General features: G+C 33.1%; 1 protein-coding gene across 1 annotated transcript in view; it reads right to left on the reverse strand.

Annotated features, from left to right (window-relative positions):
• The window catches only part of LOC138943353 (uncharacterized), a 180,264-nt gene that overhangs the window by 150,723 nt on the left and 5,931 nt on the right, over positions 1 to 23,610 (reverse strand). The gene's annotated exons all lie outside the window — the stretch shown is intronic.

The following is a 23,610-nucleotide window of genomic DNA, read 5'->3' on the forward strand; positions in this document are numbered from 1 at the left end:
GTTTCCCGCTTTTAGATTCATTCCATGTTGCTCCGATTCTTTATGATACTGTACAAAGGCTTGTTCCATGACGTAGAAAAGAACATCGGTCAAAAGTTACAATAATCGAATTTTGAATTTCTCGAACGATACTAATACGATTTGGAACAAAATAGAACAATAGACGTTTTCCCATTTCGGAGAAGGATAAACCTATTGCAATTGGTCAAAAGCGAAGCGGGTCAAACTCAACGGGAAAGTGCGACGATGATTTCGAGCTGCGAATATCGTATAAGATATAATTTAATATAGTTCGCCAAATGTGTTCGCCCGGATGTAAAGCCATTTGAGCGAATGCAAAACGTAATCACGGAATAACCGGGCAAAACGAGCTTCGCAAACTTACGTATCGAGCAAGCGTTTTCGTGAAACAGCGATCAGGCAACTTTTCTTACGATCTACGAAAAGGAACTATATGATTAAAATATGATAAGGGAAATTGTATGATAAAATATAAATTCCAAGAAATAATAAAGAACAATTTTTCTTGCAAATAACTTATATGAAATAAACTATATTGTATATACAAGCTGTTTTAAAATATATATATATATATATCTAATTCAAGAAAAGTAAATTTATTTAAAAAATCGGAGAATTACGAATATTTATTAGAGGCGAAGTTTGTAGGCCTTACTGATATGAACGTGACATTTTTCTTCATTAGCTATTATCAAAGCATTATACGCAAGAAGCTAGCAATGTGTGCTAACGCATGTCCCGTATACATGTTAAATACATATCTAATTCACCTTCGATCCCGTATGATTCTTGAAAGTTCTCTTATGACGTCGTCATTTTCTCCTCGTGACAGGGCACGTGACCGCGCACGCGGCGCGACGCGACACACACGACCGATCGATCACGCATGCATGCACGCGTGATGCACTTACTGCTCGAGGGATGAGGCGGAAGACGTAAGGAAAGATGTTTCTTTCCCACCTACGAACACGTAGGAAGCGTACATAGTTCTACCTGCTACATTAATTTCTACCGCGCGACGCGTTCACGCGAACGAGCTCTTGTTGCGTTGCCACGACTTCGACAAATTGACGACGTGAATGGAAGAGAGACGCATATTTAGCAATTCATCATCATTTAGTTACATGATATTCATAAGAACGGCATTACACGGATACATGATCTCCTGTTACATTCACCTGACATTGAGGTAATCTAGAAGTGTAGTTATATGAAAGTACGTATATCTAAGATCTTGTTTTTATAATATACGAAAGAAGGACGTAACTTGATTTATAGAGCACTTTTTGCATCCACGTCGCCAATCATTTTATGTTCGCACGTAATTAAACTTCCCGCGTCTAATAAACCACATCTTATCTACCCGTTAAAAGAAACATCAAGTTGAAATTGACATTCGTGCGTTTTTGACATTTATCAGTTCTAAGAAAAACATATCTACACTTTTATCATCGGACAAAGCGTCGTAAGAGAAGTTCTTGATAGAGTCATAAGTAAAATTCCATTCAAAACATAAAATAATTACAAATAAATATTAACAGAGATAAATGCTGAGAAGACAGCTAAATCTATCGATTTCACAACGCGTTTATTGCAGGTTTTGTTAATACAGAAATGACAAATATCATTTAGAATCTGTCATATTTTTTCAGCGACATCGGTAAAATTTCAGCAAAAATCGAATAGTCTGTCGGAATGTGATTGGTAGCAAAAATCGAGTCAATTTTCGTTTCGTAATCAAACAGGATATATATAAAATCTATGTATTTTAATTTTGTTTTGCTAGAAACTATCGTTTATAACATTTAAAAAAAAAAAAAAAAAAAAAAAAGAGAGATATGAAGAAAAAAATTTCAATATTTAATCTTTATTTGATTTCATTATAATAACTGTTATTCAAACATATGCTCTCTGGAGGAAAAGAAGATTCTAGAATCGCCTACGCGCGTACTGCCGTGTAAGGATTCGTGTGCATACGCTACACGTGGATTTAAAAATCCGATGGGAATCAGCTGATCGTCTCCGTGGGCGTTTGAAACTTGTTCCCCGCTATGTCACATGACAAACGTGTGCGTAAGCCGCAGCACGTGATCGAGCACGCAATCCTGCGCAACGCAACACGAAGAGACCTACTTTGCGGTAATGGTAATCAGCGACTGGCCCACAGACTTCCATATACAGAGTGTCCCGGAACTATTACTGTGCTGTACTGTTGAACCGCATGAGCTCCTCGATCAATTCCGAATTCATATTTTCTCCATACATACATTTCAGAACAATAATATTTAAGTTGAAAAAAATATTCAAGTTTCTCACAAACTATAAAAGCGACTCAATTAATTTGTAGGAAATTTTTAAAGATTTGCATTAACAGTTTTAAAATTTATGAGACAGTTACAAGAACATTATGGTATACACAATATTCAACATGTTCAGTTCAATATATTGTATTATGAATGCGCTCTTCAAACTAATGCATATTGAAAATTGTTAAATGTGCTTGCAAATTTATTATAAATTGTCAATTAATTATTAAATTATTTTCGTAATTACAATTAATTCAGTTTTCATATAGAGAACGCGGGATTTTTATTCTCACTTTAGTTACGGCTCTGGACATGACAGCGAAATGTCGTGACACCTCGTCACGTAGAAACGGGCCCTAACACGCAATGATCGATTGCGCAACCATGCGATCGTTCCCCCTCGACCTGTCCAATGCGCATGGTCGTGCAGCGGTGCATACCGTTGCATCCTGCCGCGACTGTCACTTCGTTGTACCGGACATGCCTCGTTTGCAATTATTTCTGCATTTCCTCGAAGGGTTTCTTCGCAATCGTTGCCATGACATCAAATTACGACTTTCGATTCGAGCCACGAATTACTTCTTGTCTTTTTATTTTCATACGCAATTATTGCAAATTCAAATCACCGTAAATTTTCACTGGCGGTAACAAAACGATAACCTTTTTCCATTCCGGTGACCGATGTAATCTCAACACGGTATATACGTAGCAATAGATTTTCGATTTAAGACCAATTAAATAAAAGCTAAGAATTAAATAATGTAACAAAATAAGAGGATTTAATCCAATTCGAAAGGATTTACAAAATAACAATATCACGAGGATATTATTATCAGAAAGAGAAAAAGCACATTTTTGACGACGCATTTTCCGTGGGAATCGTTCGCGATTCAATATTTCGATCTCGGAATTTCTTGTCGGAGAAGAACTTTACATATCGAATTTTATAAATCTCGACTGCCGGAGTCGACCGTGTGTCGGGAAGAATCGACGAATCCTCGTCGACACTCGTGGACACTCGGATGCGACACTGACGTTGGCCCGATGCAATAACGCGCGGAAAGACGTGACGTACATCGGAGTGCACACAATGTCTGCCATATTGATTGGCTTGCTCGCTATTACGTAATGTCATTAACACGTCGCTTACACACGCGCCTAACCCCCCCCCCCCCGCAATGTGCAAACCCTTCAGCTTCTATAGCGCAGCGACAGCGCTTCGCTACTCATTTTCCTCCCCCACCGAGGAAATTTGCACGCATAAGCGTAGTATCCCAGCGAGAAACACACGCGGACGTACTAACAGGAAGCAAACAATTCAAAATAGGAAGAAAACAACGAGCGGGGAAGCGGTTATGCGCATATATGCATGCGTCGAGATCAGGATGCGGATGGATGCACAAACGAATGCGACGTGACGCGTAAACCAGCGCGAAATAACGCGTAATGACGTACGTGCGCGCGTGTGCCGCGTTACATTTCTTCTACCTGCAGCGATAATTGGCGATCATCGGTCAAGTTTCAAATACATAAGAAACAAATGATCGCAAAATAGCCAGTATCAGCCAGTGTCTTATAAAAATTCGATTTAAATTAACTATTTTTCTGCATAAAAAAACAATCTATTTATAAGCTCATATGTTTCGTATGTCAAATATATTTGTATTTAAAATGTCTCGGTACGTTTTTAATTTTTAATAAATTCATATCTGTAGTATTTTTGTCCGACTGATTTATTCGTCGCCGTTTTGCTTAAATGGATTTAATTTTCTGACATTTTCATTAACATACTAATACACGAGCTTTAAAAACGTCGTATCCGTGAATAAAATGTAATTAAAAATTTCATTCATTAATGTATATTTGTAATAATTCTAGGACACATCATTTTATAGAAACACTTTAATATCGTAGCCTCTATTACGTGATGCGCAAGCTAGCTGGATCAATGACAATTCTCTGAACTATTACAACTCTCATCTATAAAATTATTTGGCCTAAAATATTTTGTACGCACACCAAAGAGAGTGTGTGTGTGTGTGTGTGTGTGTGTTTCCAAACAGAATCTATATATGATAGTTGATATTTTCATGCATGTCCCACGATATATTCGCTTTTGATAATTCCATCTTTTTTAATCGATCTGCGTAGGCATAATTAGACGTGCGTACGTAATTTGCATTCAAGCGCATGTATAACCGCGTCTCAAAATAAATTCGCGTATTTTATTTTTAGCGACGGCTACATAAGAGTGCATTCATGTCAGATATTGATTCTACATCAATTTGTCGAGCCAATAATTTAACTCGCAAAATAACTTCATATTATTTCTAGAAAATTGAATATATATCTAACTAACAAAATAAAATTCTAGTTTAATCGCTTTTATTATTATTTTTTTTTTTCTCGACGAAAAACATATTGCTTAATTAAATTTCAAGATTTTAAAAAAGCAGGAGCAAAAATTATATTACTTCATAATATCCGATGATTATAATTGGTAAAAAATATTTTCTTTAAACTTTGATATTAAAACTTAGATACAAAATTGCAAAATAAAAGTAAAATATTATGTAAAAAAATTGCAAATATAAAAATGTTCAGTGATAAGAAAAAAATTGCAAATTTGATGCTTACGATAATACTATTTATTAAATTTCCAAAATATTTAACTATTAAGAAGGAAGCAATAGCGCTCAACTGTTTTTTGGATAAATTGGCATAGATATCCATTTTTATATTTACAATAAAAAAGTTTTCGAAATATCGTGTTTAATTAATATCTGATTTTTATTTATTAATAAATTCTATCATCTCCTCATAATAACAGTTTATAGTCTGATTCTGCTTCTTTCAAAAGATTATAACGCGATAATGTTGCAAATGTTGGCGGCGACTGTACCGGAAGAAATCTCACGGCAAAAAGGCGCGCAAGGCCATCGGTACCTTCAACTTAGTACCTTCGACTGCGGCCTCGAAGGTTCGTAGGGTGTTTAGTCGATAGAAGAGAATAAACGATGAAAGAAGATGGAAAGAGAGGTAAAGACAAAGGGAAATAGGACGAAACTCCCTTGTGGGAGGAACGAGATGAAAAGAGCAGGCAAGAGAAAAAGAAGCGATAAGAAGCCTGGCGAGAGTCCGTCGCGGTTGAAAGGAACCGAGAAAAGGTGAGAAAGAAAGAGACTGGAGTTTCAGAAAGTAGCAAGAATATAACGTGATATAAGAATAACAAGTGCAGTAATGTGTATAATAACGGAATGATAAATTGGAAATCCGTCTCCGAGATACAAGCTGAAAATCCAATAGTTGAAAAATGTAATATGGGGGGGAGGCGCGGACTGAATTGCGCGACTTACTCCTCTCTTTCCCGATCTCTCCCTTATGGGAATTCATTTAACTAACTCCCTCCAATGTCACGCAATATTCACAATTGCGTAAACGAATTATGTCTTTGTTCCTATAAATTGAACAAGTTATAATACCGTTTAGAAAGAAAAATATTGTAAAATAATTAATTTATGAAAAAGAACATGAAATTCGTCTTTTGTGTATTATTCGCTTTAATAGAGATTAAATTCACTTTAATATAAAAAAATATTACTTTTACTAATGTCACGATTCCATCTGCGGCATTTAATATTCTTACTATGGTATCATTCCCTGATGACATTTCGCGTCTGTCTATTCGTCTATAAGACCGATAATGCAGTCTACCTAGTTTGCGGCAACCCCTCGACTGAAAGAAATCGTTACCGTTTGCAGCCGGTGGATATGTAATATTCACGACGAAACTTCCGCTACGCGTTTGCGACTGTTAGACCACTACGATGTATAGAATGATTTCTACTAACCTACTTGATCGAATCTATATATACAGATGCGTTTCTCGTTTCCCGCTCGTTTTTTCCCACTGACCGAATTTCAGAAATGATAAACTTGCAAAACCCAGCGATCGAGTTTATTGTCTTCAATAAATGAATTAATCATCGAGTAGTATTCAGAGAATGACGCGTCGATTAAACAATAAGTAATAATATTAAGTATGCATCTCTCTCTCTCTCTCTGTCTCCCTAGTAACACTATAGAAGAACGTATATTAATATAAATAAAATTAGAGAAAATGAAAAATTATGTTTTGCATTATTTTTAATTATTGAGCTCTTCAAAATGTATTCGTCCTTATATAATTAAATCTTAAAGTTACATAAAATTATTAATTTACATCGTTTTCGTGTTGATTTAATATCGCTAGTAGAATGAATTAATTAAATACATGGATGCTCAAAGTTTGACTGTTCGATTTACATCACGAAGTGACGAAAAACGTTGGGCGTTAAAACTGTGGCGGTCGGTGACCGTGTAAGGTTTGGCAGCCACTTGTTGAGTAATCTACTTAGTTCGACGGACGAGTAGCGTAGGAAGGGATCGGGAATGACGCGACGAAAAAGAGAGAGAGAGAGAGAGAGAGACTGCACGAAAGTGTTACTTAACGCAAGCGTCTTTATTCGGTTAACTCTTTGCAAACTAGCGCTTCTTGCACAGCACACTTATTCGCATTATCTTCCCAAAAGTTTTTTTGCAGATATGTATAAAAAATATTTCAAAATTAATCCGGATTATTTCAAATGACAGTTCATTAATTTAATTTTTCAGAAAAATATCATTCAGCCATTATTTTTACAACTTTTTATCTTATAATATTAAATCTCATTCATTTCTTATTTAATATGACATAATTAATTAATAAAAAAAAATAATTGATTATTACACTCCGTAAAAGCAAAGTCCAATTGCAATTAATTAGAAAATATAAAAAAAGATTATTTATATTTTAGAAGTATTATAAAATAATCTTTTACTTTCAAACTAACTCGAAAAATAATTTCGTTACAAAAATCGCAATTCTAAAATAAATTAATCAAATAGATAAATGGAGAGAACATAGAGATGAATAAGGAGAATATAATGATGATAATGCTAGGACACTTTATATATCATCGCGTAAACCAGAATTGTTTTATGATAAAAATGTACAATGCATGTAAAAAATTAGTATACATTTGTATATAAAGAAATAAATATAAATTCAAAAAATATTGGCGTTAATTTAAATCTTGGCGAATTTTCAATGTGTATGTAATCAAAATTTTGGCATAAATCGAATTTAACGCTAAACATAGTAGATTAATTTGCTTTTCGAAACAATATTTTCGCAGAAAGACATTCTCAGTCGTTACTCGCAAAGCAATCTAACTTTTTGAGATATAAAAATTAACTGCGAAAGAAAATATGCCTCAAGAGTAACACTTTATTCCCTAATGTGGCGTGTAAAATGCTCTACGTGAGCGGCTGTGTCGTGCAAGCCGCGCTAACAACCGAGGATTAAAGTTGTCGTATTCCTTCCGCTTTCTCTCACGCTTCCGCGAATCAGCATTCCCAGGGGTCCGCATAAATTTCTGCTCCGTGGTTCATGAAAGCGGCCGAAAATATCAGCCGCCCACGTGGTTAGCCGCAAATTTGCGAGAACCGCGTGACGGATTCCGCACGCACGCTGAGTTTCGTGCCGGATTATGTGAACGCCGCGCAGTGGCATTTTTTCAGAAAAACTTGGCAAAGAATGTGTCGTAGTAAAATAGTAAGTGTGATATAATACATTTTAGAGTGCAATAAATTAATTTATAAAATTGTGATATATATATATAACTATGAATTTACTCCAACATCTCATTATTAATAGCTTTAGTATCTCAAATTAAATTCTAACTGTAATAATCATTGTTCTAAAATCCAAGGGGCATTGAACTTTAAAGAGAGTGCCAATAACAGAATCTATAACGATCTTGTCAATATAAATTCACACGGAAAATTCTAAAATCTCTAAACAAGGGATATTTAACAGTTCTATAATAATAATTACAGAGAACGCATATTAGCAAGCCGCTACGATATATGGTTTTGACGTGTGTTAGATAAATATAACTCGCAAAATTCATAACAACACATTTCACGGTGAACATGAAAACGCGAAAATAGATCCGAGTCTAGAGAGCCAAACGTCCCACCGTTATATTTCCACCGATTTTCTCGCGTTAGAGCCGCACGTCGGAATAAAGGGTCGCGTTTGTCAACGAGAGCTCGTGCGAGTTAGTTACAACCACGTGACAATGGTATCACGTATGCCTTGTATAACTGTTGCGTGCGTGTGCACGTCGAGGGGGATACAAGCGTGTCAGCCTAGGGTAATGGACGAGCATGGTGAGTCCATTAAGAAGTAACCGTTGTTCGTCTGACTGGTTCGATACGGCAAACGGGATGATCTATTCATTCGTATATACGCGCTTGCATGCGTGCATGTGCGTTCGTGTCGTACTTATAGCGTCCCTATCTAAAGACACCTGACTTAGCCTATAACACACAAACGCGGTAAGGTAAACGGCATTACGATTCCGACGAGGGAAATAATCTTACCTACGCCTACGATAAAAACGGAAAGCACGCAAAAAAAAAAAAAAAAAAGAGTTGTCTGTGTATTTATCTCATAACTTCTCTCTTCATTTAACGTATTCAACAAGTTCTTTAATCGATAATTCTTTAATGATAAATCGATGATTTTTATATCATAAGATTTGAAAATTACAGATACAAAAGTCCGGGTATATTAAGGGAATAACACCTTTTATTTTAATATAAGAAAGATATACTAAGATATAGTTTGTTCATTTTTTTTCTGATATCATTATCTTTATGTAAAAAATGATCGTTTTTACGATCAAGTGTCATAAAAAAGAGTAGCAAACGACAAACAAAAGGAGACGAAAGCATGAAGAAGACGGCGAAAGCAATATGAAGTGAGTAGATTTTAATTTTATTAATATAACTAGCTTGAGAGAAATGTATGAGAGCGCAGTATGTTGAAAAAATTAATTGCTCTTTTAATTTTGATAATAGAAGGTTTCCCTAATTCATTGCTAAAGAATCACTATCGTGAAAATGAGCGAGCAATTAATTTTATATAAATAACAAATAATAAATAAGCTAGCACCGTCACTTTGTGTTCTCCTGACATAAGTTTATACTACGAGAAATAAATTCGGTACATCTCGGAAACAAATAAAAATTTGGAAAAAATTTATAATATTAAACATTTCGGAGAAAAGCAATTTATTGTTCAATATAATTTACTTTCGCGTATGTAAGTTAAAACACGATTTTTTTTTTTTTTTTTTTTTCCCGTAAACAAGTTCAGAACTAAAATATTTCAATGACAGTTAAAATTCGGGAAATAATTTAATATCAAGCTATATTATTAACTTCTGACTTTTGATAATTTTACTGTTTTCTGGTTATATTATTCCGTGATAGTATATACGTCTATAAAAATTCAATATTTTGAAAATCTATTTGCAATTACTCGAGAGTAATTAATTAACAATCAATTAATAATATTTATTTCTTATTTTTATTCGTTAAGTTGGTGACACGAGCATAATGTTAAATCAATAATTTTTGTTTTAATTTTAATATAAATTTTTTTATTATTTGACAGGAACAATAAATTCGGGATTAAAAGATCAATTTAACGTAAATTAACATAAATTTAATTATGAAGCTAAATTATTAGTAGAAGCAAATTATTTTCTTCTATCATATGTATGTAATAAAAAATTGTATAAAAACTTTTTTCACAATTTTTTTTCATTAATGAGTCAAACGTTTATTTCTATAATAAATGAGTGAGCAGAAAATATGAATATCTCCTCATCTTTCGAAGATAACACATGCGTTGGAAAAAGCAACACGCCAATTAAAGAGTTAAAAAAACTTCCGGAACACGCTACGCGCCACTTTCTAGACGATACATTGCCGGCGACTTACTAAACATTAATCGATCGTTAGAAATTTCTGATGAATGTATCGGGGACATAAGATATTACTGTTCGCAGTTACCTGCACGGGATGGCGCATTCACATGTTAAAATGTTAAACTGGGTAAAATGATACCGTGCCTAGTAGGAAAGAACTTTTCTCCCCACGGTATTTTGCGATTTCACTATCTGCTACTTGCCCATCTTTTTCTGTTGCATATAACAGTTAACATTCTGTCAACTTTTTTCCATATGCTTCAGCTATACATAGATATATACATTATAAATCATTAAAGTTAATAATATTCATTCTGTTGCATTATTATCTAATTTATACCATAGGGAAAAACCATTTAAATTAGTTGGTACAGAAAAAAAAAGAAGAATCCTCCAATTCATTTCTAATAAAATTCAGAAAAAAACGTATTTTCCTTACAAGCAATAAAAATATAGTAATTAAGAATCTTATTTGTATCGTATTACTCTATTAATTCATCTCTAAAACACACATATATAAGAAAAAATAAAATTATATGTATGAAAGTGTAATTCTTCTTACTTGTGTAAAAATTTTTCTCTTTTGACGCAATAAAAGGGATTCTTTAATATATGCGCCGGATAAAAGCAAGATTAATTTGTTTATGATAATGCATAGTCAAATTTTGCCATTGGATATATCTCAATCATAATATATATTTTATAATAGACATACGAAAAGTTTTTACTGTGAGAATATTATATGTACACCAGCCCCCAACATTTGACATTTATTTAGCTATGGTATGTAAGCTAAAGATGACTTATATTCGAGATGCATCACGTTTACTCCATGACATTTTCTGAGCGTCGAAGCATGCTGTTCCCTTTCGACGATCATCTCACCACCGCGACGTAACCCAAACTACTTCGTGTCAGTGACGAGTCAGCGCAAAAACCTATCACCTTACTCGCTTCTATCTACATCCGTCCGCCTTTTATCATGTCACAGAAAGCTCTCGTAAGTTCCACGAAGATGATCTATATAAGACGAGTTCTTATTTTGAATTAAAGTATCATGTGCAAGTGATTAAAAAAAAAAAAATAAATAAATAAATAATAATCGGAAGACAAATAATGAGAAAAATAAAATTATTTTCTAATCTCATTCCAGCTGTTCTTGAATGCTAAAATATCCAGAATTTAAAAAAGAATTTTTTTTAATGTATATATGTATATATATAAAAATGTTAATATATATATATATTTTTTTTAATATATTACCAAATAAATTCCAATTCATACTATAAATCTACATCAAGAAGTAATGAATATATTCTTTGCTATAAAATATACAAAGATTCGTTTATATTTAGCACGCTCGATTTATAACGTTTCGTTCGGGATATCGTCGAGAGTAAGCCGCGTGAATTCGCCTTTGCTTTCCTCGCATGTGAGATGCTTCGCGAAAGTTTTTTCACTCCGCGTAAAAACCACCGACGTAAAAGACGACGTAAAAGTTGGCCGCAAACGCCGACGCGCCAAGTATGAGGGAGCCCGACGCGTCGTCAACACCGATTCTAATTTAGATAGTCACGGTTAACCACGTGCTGACAATGGCTCGTTTCGGATGATCTCGATAAGCTTATATGCGCACCGTGTCGCTCCCATTGCGGAAGAGGCCCTCGACCTCGATATTTTTCGCGATCTTTGTATATGTTAACGAACAAAATTACGATTTTTATGCCGTCTATTATATATCGAATGATTTGAGTTTTTTTTTGGTTTTATCGTAAAAAAAAAATTGTCAATATTTAGAACTATATACCAACTGAGTTCTTCCATAGATAATATTTTAAATAATAATATTGCTTAGACAAAGATATCAAATTAAAAATTTAAAAAAAAAAATAACATACTCGTTATGCTTAATATTGCGCGTTATGTTGTTTCATATACTTCAAGTATTTTTCAATAAGTATTTTCTTTTTTTTTAAATTTGTATTACGACGTATAAAATTACATATAAATGTGTAAATATGTATAGCAATATTTTATAAATATATTTGTGCGCGCAAACATAAGTTACATACGCATATGTATTTACATTGCATTAACGTATTCATAAAAGAAAGTTTTAATATCCATATTATAAAACAGGCAATAAAGAATTGCTTGCTACTTTTCATATCACCCTGATGTTTATCGAAGTGAATGTAATAAACGTTACATCTGAATGAACATGTTAGATATATGATACTCGATCCATTCGTCACTATGTGTTTCGGTCCACTGCGGATAAAACAGCACTTTGAAAATTGATCCGTAGTGTACAATTTTGACAATCGTATACATATTAATTAATATCAGCTTTGGAAGAGATAAATACTGATTAAAGTTAACGATACATGGAATGAGATGAATGGTCAACGGTAGTAATCGCCGGCTGATTGAGGCCAATAGTCTCTCTCTGTCTCTTTTCCTCTCCCTCTCTAATCCATATGTGAACAAGAATTCATTTGAATGGATCGAACTGTTATGTAACAAGAACGAATAAAATTTACGATATAATGATTATATCGATTTATATTGATTACGCATAATTATAACGTGTGTTGTCTAAAATATCTTACATGCTTTAATATATAGTATGTGCTTTTTTTTTGCAGATTAAAAAGCGAAAGATACTTCATATTTCAGAAAAAAAAAAAAATTATGGATATTTTAAAATAAAAGAATTTTAAAAGTATTGTGCGACAGTTTAAAAATTTTCAAGTCTCATTAAAGAGACTCTAAAGGTACGTGAAACTTAGATGTTAAAGATCCTTCAGTTCGAGGTTCTCATTGATGTAAAAACTAAAAAATTGTAGAAGATGTTGATATCTGTGTACATCGATTTTATAAAAAAAATCGGTAGAACTCGCAAGTATTATACCGGATAAGAAAATCATTAAATTTTTCCAGTCGAGATTTATGAAGCGCTTGGTTATTTTTTAAACTGAAAGATTCTTATTTTTCCGAATCTATGTGGCAAAGTTTTGGGCCGCGTCGAGACGCGTGTAATCGCGCAGCTTTAATGATGAGCGTTTCGGTCGAATAAAGTTGTAGAATATGCGAGAACGGCGGGCATTCGCGGCGCAAAGTCACACCTCACTGCCGACGTAAAGTGGACTAACCCCTTAATTGGAAACGTTGAATGAATTTGAGTGCGGTGTGGGAAAAGGATCGAGCTCGCGAAAGGGGGAGGAAATGCGGGGCAGGGCAATATGACTGCCATTGTTGGAAACTAAAACGCTCCGATGCCGTGCGGGAAATCCTCGCGATGCGCAGCCACCGGCGCTCCAGCATCGACCCCGTTCAACATTGTTCGACAATGATTTTTTTTTCTTTTTTCTTTCTTTTTTTTTTCATTCCCGCGCAGCTTTGCCAATTACAACTATCATACTTCTCTCGCTCAGCACTCCGAAACTCCGAAAAATCTCTCCTGTCAAATTTCAAAAAATTTGAGTTTGAACAATGCGCGCTATAAAAATGTGAAATCGAAAAACGCGTTCTAATGCATTAATATTAGGATCAACGTTTACACTAATATTTAGAATTATAAAAAAGTGCGTGAAAAATTAAATAACTTGTATTTAGCCGCTGTTATATTCTTCTAAATAGTGAAGCAAAATTTATTAGAACAAGAGATAAATGGCAATGATATATAATTTTAACTTTTGAAAGATATAACTTGCTCTAATTTTTTAGAGTAATTTTTCAACGCATTTATACATAAAAATTGATCGTGTAATATCTGTAATCGGAAGAAATAATAATCGATTAGAGAAAATCGTTTATTTGTCCCGGCTAACATTGTACACTATTACGTTCTTGTACGCTAATTAGCACCGATTAATTTAATTTCTTATTCACATCGTCGAGTCGTTTAATTGAATCTCTTAGTCACCGCAAATACGCGACGCGAATTTTAATTCGGTACTTTGGCTTTCGCCGCTTGTGATGTAATTAATGATGTTATTTGAAGCAGTTTAAACATGCAGCCTATCAAATCAATGGATTAAAACAAAAGAATAGCAATGATGTTAAAAATATCTTCAAAAATATCTTCTTTTCTTTTTCAAAAATAATTATACCTCAATTATGCATCAATTGCCATATTTTTTGAGGTGTTACAAATTCTCTAAATTCTAAAAATACCAAAATATATATCGGATTTTTAAGATTCCGATAATTTTCAAATTCTAAACAATATGCAATAATTTAGCTTCCATCCGTTTATCCTTTATACGTATCCATTGTCCCTCAAAAATCAATTTTTCACGATTTCTTTGGAATCATTAAAAAATTATACAACACACGCGTATTATCGAGATCTAGCCAACTGTCATGATTAAGATTAAGACAATCGGTTCTATTTTAATGCGATTGCTCTCTCTCTCTCTCTCAAAAAAAAAGAGAGAGAGAGAGAGAGATTTATAACGCTTCGTTCGCATCTCCGCGGTTCAAGTCGAAATGCATCCGGACTCGGCGAGCTGCACGACGCGACGCGGAACTCCAAAGAGTGCCGATAACGAACGTTATCGAGCGACACGAAGCATAAACATTTATGCTCGCATCGACGTGATCCTCTCGCGCCACCCGTCCTCTCCTCCTTCATCTACAATCTCCGAACGGCCGGTGCCCGAACGAACAAACGATACGAGCAGCACGTGCGCCCGACAGGAGAAAACGACGAAGCATCTGGCGCGAACGACCGCTGGCGGGATAGGTAGCGGGGGAGGGAGGGAGGGAGGGAAGCAATGGGAACGATGCGCTGGAATGCACTCCGCGATGCACTTACTCCGCGTCCATCGTCGTCGCGGACGGATTCCACTGCAATTCGTAACATGTGAGACATTGGATGCAGCTGTTTTATGTAAACGTTACAGTATCGTAAAACGGAAATGTCGACGGTAATAATCCTGGTGGTTCTATTAGGAGATGTAGTCGAGATGGCTGGTTATTATTATCAATCGTTACCGAAGAAGTGACGAGTCTCTCTCTCTCTCTCTGTTTCTCTTTCTTTCTCACACTCTCACTAATGCAAGAATTCATGCCTAATCTATGTTATTGATGTGAAGTAGTTTATGCTTTTTATTATTATTTATATTGCCAATGATTTCGAGCAATACAAAGATAAATTCTACGAAGAGTAAAGGAGAATAAAATTGTGAGAGAACAAAATGTCAAATCTTTCATCTCAATATGAGAATCGACGTTTACTTCCTTTTACGTAAGATAAGAGATTATTCTATTAACAACCTCTACTGTCGACCGCTGCTAGCCTTAACATAGAAATGTTGATATAGACCTTTCGAATACACGTGTGTTCCTTTTTAGTAAGACGAAAACAACGTAATCCGATTTGGGAAAAATTCGCAATTGCGCTAACATAAGTAAAGTCAGATAAACCGTAATGCAATTCAAGCACCATATGCACTCGACAAATATATCATAGTAACGAATTGGAGCATGCGAGACAATAACAATATATCTTGAATGCAGGTCTTTCAATCTTTTCTTTTTTTCACCAAGCAAAAATATTATAAATAAAGATCATCGCGCGTTGTTTCAGAGAAATTATGATATTATTACGCGATATTAATAGCAATCTTGATATATAATATTGTATACGCGATGCACTCAATGCATTCCGCGTTGACGTAATGCGTTACATTAATCTCACAGTCTGAAAAGTGTCATATATATATATATATATATAATGTATGTATGTATGTATGTATGTATGTATGTATATGTATAAATAAAAGAATGAATTCATATGTGTAACGAATAAAATTGCAATAATAATATAAAATGAAAACAAAGTATATCAGTGATTGAATATTTACATCAATTAAATTATAATAATAATGAAAATTAAATTAAACAGAAGAAGTATTTCTTTTTTCATCTTCTTACATTTATGTTGATATTCTAGTGGAGTAAATTTTCTTTCAAGCTTTATGATACAGCGCTTTTTTCTCGATGCGCTATTCTTCTTCTGAGTTTTCATTTTCCATGTTCGATCGAAATGGCCAACAATAAATCAAAGGATCGCTGTCGTAAATCGTAACCCAGGTCAAGTCCGTGACTTGTCCTACTTTTCTTATCATCCTTCATTAATTATAAACGAGAATTCATTATGAATCATATTTAAAGACAAAGAAGGAAAACTGTTATGCAATATTATCGACCAATAAATTTATAATACATTAAAAAAAAATCAATGCGATATTTTCTGTTTGAAGATGTTCATTAGACGTGACACAATCGTTTATGGTTTATCTGGACTTATTTAAAAAGCCAATATTAGACTCTTATTTACCTCAAGTTGAGAAGCACGTAAATATATCTACGCCATACTTTGATCACGTTATATAAATTATACATGTCACGTTATATAAATATTATAATGTTCAATTATCACTGCCCATAAAACAGACGTATAATTATACTAAGCGAAAACTCGAAATTCCAAATTTCTGTGCCGATTTTCAATCAAAATATTAACATCTTTTTATAATACCAACCTTGTAAAAGAAAAGAAAGTTGTTCATGTTTTTGTCGCATATCTCATCTATTTAAGTGTTTTTTCGCAACTTCCGATTGCATGCAATATTTCTTTTTATCTCTGACAAGCTTTAGCTTATCTTTTGCGACGCGTATGAGATCGAAGGGGTGAGAGAGGGGTAAAAGAAACCACGATCGTGACGACGTTTTGCCCGATAAGGATAGAAGCGGCGACTGTTATGAGATTCTTTCTAACGCACGTGTATAGGCACAAGGAGCTTCTTGTTCGAGAACTGCGAGCCGGCAAAACGAGATGTTCACGGATAAGAATGTTGGTCGACCGTGTGAAAGACTGCCGACTGCATACATACACATATACATTCATATATACGTACATTCTAATATATTCGAAACTACGTTCACTGTCATCGATTCATCCGTTCGTTCCGAAAAGAGATCTATGCGCAAAAGTGTTGCAGGATATACTGGAATTACCGTCATTTCTCTCTCTCGATCACTGTTTTAAAAATCGATAATTTTCAAACTTTGAAAGATACGAAGTGAGAATTATAACATATTCTGGTAAAGAAAATAAAGCTTTAAAAGTTTTCAAGGTACTCAGATTCTATTTGAATCTTTTTTTTTTAAACCTTTCAATCAAAGTCAATCCTTAAATTCCGCAAATATATAGATTTCCGCGTAAATGATTTTAGTATTTTTTTTTTAATTGAATTTTTTCCCCATAAAACGACAGTGTAACTATTTTAGGAGAGTAATAAAAAATAATTTTAAAAAAATAATAAATAAAAATTTACACATATTACTGGAAGAATACTAAATACAAATCCTTTAATTTCCCCTTTTTAATCTTTCTTTAAAATATTATATTACAATTATATGATAGGAGAAAAGAGATTCATAAAATTTTGAAGAAAACTAGCATGACCTTCATATATATTGTATATCATCAAAAATCCCAAAATAAAAAAATACTTCTCTTTTAAGAGATATAATTCTATTTATTTTATCTTATTGTTACTATATTTGAATTCGTGTATTTTTCACTCATTGATATACAATTTTCTTTTACTTTATTATTATTTTGTCCAATACACACTTTAATTCACTTTTTCTCTATTTCAATATATTATTATATACAATATATTGTATAAAGTTTCTCAAAACAATATATTGTGTATACCATCAATATGCCATTTTTTCATAAGAAAAGCGTTTATTGGTTAAGTCAACAGTAAACACGTGACGAGATAAAACGCTATAAACGATATAATTGTGTATAATATTTCTGATGCTACGACATGTCGCGTATTCGAAGGATATACATTCTATTAGTCGAAATTTGTCATACCGCACCGTGCTGCATGCTTCGGTGAAATATAATGGAAATAACGTCCCCCCCCCCCCTGATCAAAACAAGCCACGATCCGCGTTAATATTTCAGGAAAATAAAGGAGAGAGTATTTATTCTGTTCATCGATATTTAAAATATGCAGTTGTAGGAGGATGCAAAAATCTTCACGCATGTTGTCGACAACAATCGTACGAAATAAATATACTATCGATGCAATGTAAAATTTTCTTCCATATATTTATAGGTAGATCATAAAAATAAATGTAATATAGATAACTGAGAAATGCGAAATATATTAATTATATCGAATAGATAATTATAAATCGCAACAAATTTTTGCTTTTGCAGAAGAAATATCTCCTCGTAATAGAAATCTTTCTTATAGCGCTATCAATTTATTAAATAATACGCTTGTAACCAAATATAAATACATAATGTTACTAATTTCCTCGCTCTCTATATAAATTAATTAAATACCCTCTCTCTCTCTCCTTCTATTCTCTCTGTATGTATATCTAAATTAATTATTATCAAACCTTACTTAAATTAAAATTAGACAAACGATTTAATTAAATTTTGATCTGTGCTTATATTATAAAATTACAACTGTGTGATCCAGAAAAGATCAAATAGAGCGATAATATATTGTCAGTGCAATTGAATTACTACGCACTTGTTGAAATTAGCCTAAAAATACAATACGTCTAACGGACACACATTCATACAAAATGTGTCATTCGCGTTAACGCACGGTTTAAAGCTCGTCCAATTCAACCCAGACCTATCTAACGTACTATTTATAATCCGCTTTAGAGTGGTACTAATTGACGTTGTTTAGGGATGACGACGGCGGCGTTCTGTGACTAATCGACTGACGTCTCTCGTTTCGCTCCACATTAAGCTGGAGCAGGCGGAGTCGCGCGTGACAAACTTTGCTATTGTGATGTTATCGCAAAGTGCATAATTCATGGTAATTAAAAATCGATTCGCTCGCCTTCGAACATCGAGAAAACGCGATCGACATTCGCTAAATCAAACGAAAGCATCGTGATGAAATATTGTAACTGCAATATCGGCACGAGTATCTTTTTCAAATAAGTTATATTTTTTTACGAGAATTCCACACAATAAATCACAAATATATTTGATTATTATCAAATATATGTATGTATATTGTAGATCTTTACTTAAGTTTATAATCACACTTACGAGTGTCTTCTTTTTTTCTATCTAAAATTATTAAGCATTATTTTCCTAGGCAACGATTAAATATTCGGTGAAATATGTCGACGAATTTTTGCCATTACTTCTCCATGTCGTGGCTCTATCTCCGTCACTGGTCGTCCATTAAAATGCCCGGGTGCAATTACGTTTAAAAATAGCGAGAGTCGAGAGTAGAGTCTGTTGCGCTCGATTGCATCAGACACTACCACGACAACGACAACAACGATGACGACCGACGTCGACGACGACGAAACGAATGGCAGCGGGGGAAGCAGCCACAACGACGACGACGAGGACAGAGAGGCCAACAACGACAACGATGACAGGGAAACGTCAAAGGTTTCGCTCGTCCGCACCTTGCCATCAACTTACTGTGAGAGTAGATAGAGTATGCTCGTTCATGTTTTATATATCATACATTATTGTGCAAAAAGACTAATAATAATCTCTAACTTTGCGGTCTTTATCTTTATTCTTCGTTTAAAAAATTATTGAACGAAAATTTATTATAAATAAACCTCAGAATAAAAGCGTATATTGTAACGAATAAATAAAGAAAAAAAAAATTAAAAAAAGTTTTTAATAATAATTCGAGTAAACATTACTTTTTTTACGATATTTTAATATACATCTTCAAAATGTCTTTGTAACCTCAATTTTATAATTGAAAGAATGCTACAAAGTCCAATTGAAATTAAATAAAAAATAAAAAAAAAAATTGCATTCCTTATTCATTACAATTGCATATTGTCGCGTTTTCTACGGCTGAAAAAATTATATCCGATTTTATTTTCAAAGCAAACATACAAAATAAATGCAGATATATCTGTATAGTATTCATATTGCTTCAATCAAATAGCTAGCAAATAGTTTCGAAAATGAACAAGATATATCATGAAATTGCTTTATTGAGAACAATTACGCGAAGTACGTTTGCGATTTGAGCCACAATTTCTCAACTGTTGTAAACCTCGTACATTAACTCTCGGGGAGAGTGACGAAAATCAGGCGTAAACTAATGCATGCTTGTAAGCTCCGAGTAGTGTGCATTGTTTCCACAACCTCTGGACTGATCCCAAAGGGTTAGTCTAATGTTTGAATCACCAAAGATGTCGTGGCGCTTGTTAGGAAACGCTTATACAAGAAGCCATGAATTGCGGAATATATTTCCAATCAAAAGTTACGTAATAAGAACATTTAATTTGAATGAATGCCCGAATAAGACAAATATATAATAGCATTAATAGTTGAATTATTAGTGACAATCACATTGACGTCGTATAATTAATTAATCGCGCTATTATTTTCGATTTACCTATGAATGAATATCTCTAATAATTTGATATAAAATCAATCATATCGAGGAAGGGTGTCGTATTATAAATCAATAGATTACATTATAAATGTACATAGGATAATCTGAATTATTTAGAATCATTTGTGAATTAATCTATTACATAATAGTAAACTTCATACCATATTTCCATATATCTGAGTTTAAATTCAGCAATATATTAATGCGAAAGATGTGTATTGTGTATCGTTAAATAAGAAAAACTTTAACAAAAATAAACTAGGAACACAGACTCGTATATTTTAAAAAAATGTTACCCCACGGTTAATCTGCACTATGATCTATTGATTAACACACTTTACAAAGATATCCAATGTTGTTGAACATTTCAAACAATTTGATCGACAATTATTCATCATATCGAATAATGTCAACAGTACGCGGTCGAGTCACACTATCACTCAAACAAAAGAAAAATGTTATTTCAGTTTTCTATTGCTTTTCAAGATCGAGTATCATATCATCGTTCCAATGTAAAAAAGGAAAGAACGTGCATATTTTATTTATGCACTTTCGTTTATTATATATTAAATTTCTCTTATCGCACATATCAAGAGAAGGCTCATGATTTACTAAAGTTTCACTTACGTAAAATCGTAATAATTGTTAATATCTCTGAGAAACATTTATGCCTCTCGCCTCTTAAAAAATTTGTTTCGGATAAATATGAAAATTTTTAAATAAACATTATAAAATTCATGACTTTTAAATATGTACGCTATTTAAATGAAGTATATTATTTATATATTTATATGCGCTTAGACTTTAGTTCATTAAAGATATCAAACAAGATATGATATTTAATACAAAAGAAAAAGAAGTGCGCAAATACAATAGAATATCAATCACTGTACATCTTCCAATTATGTAGAATGTAAATAGATAATTTACAAACTTTGTAAATGCATAGATAATATGCAACTTAATACTCTCTAAATACAGGTAACTTTGAAAAACTGACACACATTCCACATAAACTCTATTTTGCGTTAGCAAATTTGATGAGAGAATATTGATTACCAATCTCATTTTGATGCAATTTAGTAATAACCCATCTAAAACATAACAGCAGTGTAAATCGAAGGAAAATTAATTTACGCGTTCATGTTACACTGGTAGTAGCTTAAATAACGTCGACGTGGGATTTCGCGGACCCTAGGTTTTGTTCGAAAAGTTACATGTACCGGCATTCTGCACGGCTGCGAAGTTTATAAAACTTATTTGTCTACATTCTGTAAATGGCTTGCGAAGAAAGTGAATTGTGATGCGAAAAGCGAAGCGAGAAACGAGCGGGGACGAGACGAGAAACATACGAGATAGAGACACGATTTATACAACAATGGCAAATAACGCTAATGAGTTTGCTTCCCGTATTCTTTTAGCTATATTTGAAAAGAACTCATTGCTAAAGAATATTGGAACAAAAACTAGCGACACGTAAATGCAAGACAAAAAATCTCATATTATATAGACAATTCTACATATACGATAATCTCCAAACAGCACATATACATATAATTGTATTATATTATTAATTATTTATAATAATATAATATAATTATAATGTAATAATATATTTATATACCACTCTCTCTTTAGTATATAATATTAGTAATATAATAAGTATTAATCCTTCTCCCTTTGGTATGCACAATATTAATAACGATAGTATCTATATATAATACATGATTATAATATAAACATATTTTTGTTATAAAACAATCATCTGTAAATGTTTAGAGATTTTAATTTAATTCAATAAACCTCCACATATAAAACATTTAAATATTATATTATATCATGACAAAATATAATAAATCTTACCAAGAGAGATCATCGGCAAGACTTTTAATGAACGCGAAGGTAACGAATGTGAATAAGATTAGCACGCTGGCATCATTAAGCCGATCTGATTAGATATCGCGAAAAAACTGACGCTAATACATGACCGTCATAAGTATTCTGTAAAATAGGGCCGCGAGCATCTCTGTCCGTTCATTTCGTAACATGTTTCCTCTGCGTGGTATTATTAAGTGGCGTATCGTATATCATTATTATGCCAATGTAATAAACTTTAATCGTATATTACAGAATAGAGGTAGAGAAGAGGAGATTGGAATATATTCTATTCTAGTTTTGGTCATCATTATTTTTATATGGCTTTCCGAAAATATATGAGAATATATTTTCTACCATTTGCTTTCGGTCGCAATAAGAGTATAGTCGAAGAAGTAAAGTAAGCAAGAAGATGAGATAAAGTCCGTATTTATAAACCTGTCTATACTTTGAAACATCGAAACGTGTCAACAAGAGAGAGTCGCATCATCTTTAGTTTTTGAAATAGACTTGATAAATTTGCAAAAATATAAATGACATTATGTAATAAAGATTGACATTAATTACCATAATTTTTCATATACATATTTTTTATTTTTTTAAAGATATATCTTATGTGCAGAACAGAATTGAGTTCTATCATTCGAGTTTTCTCGTTGCTCTTTCTTCTTAAGCGTTAAAGAGACGATTTTTTTGAAAATGTTTTGCATCGCAAAAAGATATAATACAAAGCTGTCTATGTATCATTGTTTAAGGTCCCAAATGTGTTAACGTGGGTAATCTTTTAGCCTTTACAAAACTATGTAAAAATATAGACGTCATTACGTAACGCACGAAACTTGGCATTAAATTCTATCATTTTTCGTATATATTTCTTTTTTTAAACCAAAAAGTACTTTTTAGAGCGATATGTAGCACAAAACACTTTACGATACAAAGTAAAGAAATACATAGTCAAAGAAGTCATATTGTAAAACAATAAAAAATATAAAAATTTGATATATCCTGAAGTTTCAGAAAGCATACTCTTTGAACTTTTTGATGGCATTTTTCAACATTATTTGCTACGGAATAGAGGAGGACGTGTCAGATTATGAAACA

The sequence above is a fragment of the Polyergus mexicanus genome, unplaced genomic scaffold, assembly GCF_030449975.1.
Source record: "Polyergus mexicanus isolate NDT 795.1 unplaced genomic scaffold, iyPolMexi1.0 SCAF_26, whole genome shotgun sequence".
Lineage (NCBI taxonomy): Eukaryota > Metazoa > Arthropoda > Insecta > Hymenoptera > Formicidae > Polyergus > Polyergus mexicanus.